This window comes from Montipora capricornis, chromosome 2, assembly GCF_036669925.1.
Source record: "Montipora capricornis isolate CH-2021 chromosome 2, ASM3666992v2, whole genome shotgun sequence".
NCBI lineage: Eukaryota > Metazoa > Cnidaria > Anthozoa > Scleractinia > Acroporidae > Montipora > Montipora capricornis.
Window position 1 is genome coordinate 39,174,031 of NC_090884.1, and position 2,500 is coordinate 39,176,530.

Consider the following 2,500-nt stretch of genomic DNA (forward strand, 5'->3'; position numbering starts at 1 on the left):
TCTTTGATGTCGTTAGCAATCACGTACTGGTCAAACGCTCGCTGTGGGCGTTCCAGTCTTCTAGACTGGGGTTGAAGGACTCTATTCTTCCGAGAGTGGCCATCCTCGTCGCCAGTTGTTATGTATTAGGGTTCGAAATACTACTATAGAGTACACAGTGAGTCAGGCCAAGTGCTTTACACAATCGCTTTATTACAACTGAATCAAGTATCTATATGTACAATGATATCTTCACAATAATCACATAACTGCGGCTTAGGGTGTGCTAACCAATGACTACCGGTTACTTGACAGCTAAGAAATATAATAGCTAAGGCTTATAATAGGAATAAACACTACACACAGCATTCTTTTGGGAAATTAAATCTGCACGAAAGTTCACTTTCATTGCTTTTTTTATGCAGACAATATGCTGTGGAACATTGTGTATGTCTTTGTACTGAATTTAACAGGTCTTCATAATCTTTATCCCACTGATTTGTTTTAATATGCTCAAACTGTGCTTTACAAGGATAAACTTGAGGATTGAACCAATTGTCAGCATTGCATGGGTTTTGAGTTGACATAAGAAAATCAACATAGTCGCAAATTGCTTTTTCTAACTCGCATCCCTCTTTAACTTCCTGCTGTTTTTGAAGTGACATTTCATGAGAGAACTGATCTTTGGCAAGTGACTGTGCAGCAAGATATCCTTGAAGTGCTATTTGAGATAGATCACACAAATTTGGATCAGACCGCAGTTTTGCTACTTCATGACAATGAATTGAACCACGTTGTACGGTATATTCACACCTAAACCAATACCATGTTGCACCAAGTGTTTTTTTCAGCCAGTAATTAACAAATTGTTCTGTGCGTTCAGGGATATAAATGCGGATTGCTGATGACATTTGCTCTGCGTTCAGAATCTGAGGTTTCACCATTGTCGCTAAAGAGGTTATGAAATTCTGGCCAATGGAACTCAGCCCAAGATAGAATCCAGACGATTGTTGGAGCTCCGACTTGATGACTTGATGATGGGTTCTGCTTTAGGAAAAAATTTCCCTGTGCAAGAATCCTTCTTCAATACAAAATATTATAAGCCCAGTAAGCAAATCTTGGATGTGATGCAAATCTATAAACCCATTTTCCATCTATTTTTCTGAGAACTTAATTAGATGCTTCAGTTTTGCTGCAAAAGATTGGGTGGTGTTGTTTGAAGTGTCAGACAATACTGCACTATTGGTGAGGTCACCTTTTCCATCGGGAAATAAAGTTGGAAAAGCCACTGATGCTAAGAACTGACAATGGAATTCATTTAACGGCTCATCGCCAATACTCCAGTTGTATTGCTGTGGTGCATTAAGAAATTCTTCACTGATTTTTTCTTCTTATCTTTTAGTGTCAACATTTGTTGGAACAATGCTACCCATTTCAGTTTGTGAGTTATAACCTTTCTCATCATCTTCAATATTAACTGGCCCAGTATCAATTCCAACATCTTCATTTTCAATTGTACTATCTCCGCATTCAATTCTGGTAACATTAGAGAGAACTCCATGTTCTGGTAAATTAGCCAGGGTTTGCCTGTCTATCTTTACATTTTTATACAGTGGGTTATTAGGTTCTCCATGTTTTTTTTCACCAGTTAACCAATTAAGTGCATCTTCCTCTTTTTTACGCCTTACAACAAAATCTGAAGAACTATTATCCTTCCCATTAATGGTAAAAATAATGACAGGTAAATCTTTAGGGCACCTGGGCAGAATATATGCAAGCTGTTGTACATCCTGTGGCAAGGTAATAACATACCCTTTGTATGCCTTTGGCCACCTCTTGGTTTTGTATATACATGCATCACAGGAAATGCTCTTGCAATAAGCATCTCTTCAAACTGAGTGAAGCCTTGTAACTCTTGGAATGGGGGAAGGTATCATAGAGTTCTCAGTTGAAACTTTTTTTGGAATATTCTTGTCACACAGACAACAAGAACAAGTGTAACTGACAGTATTTTGGGGCTTTGCTTTCAAAGGCCAAGCTTCATGACACACACCGCATTGATAAATCTGAAATTTAGTAATTTATGAAACTTTTTCATATTTTCCCCCGAGATGATCTTTGCTGATGAAGTTCTTCATTACATGTTGTTTCATTGTCAAAATCATTCTGATTGTTTGAAATCTGGATGTCAGGGGTTTGTTGAACATCATCATCATCAATGTGTGGTGAGTTAGCTGGTTGGTTTTGAGAAGGTGGTAAAAATGCATCAAATTTTAAACCCTCTGGCATTTCATTCTCTGTTGTAGAATATGATTTTTCAGTATTATTTCTACTATCTTTGTCATGTTATGACATGCCTTATTGGCTGAAAGGTTTTTTTGCAGCATCAAATTTTAAACCCTCTGGCATTCCACTCTCTGTTGTAGAATATGATTTTTCAGTGTTATTTCGACTATTCTTTGTCAAGTTTTCGCATGCCTCATTGGCTTATCTAAACCCAACTGGTTTAATCCATATGCTG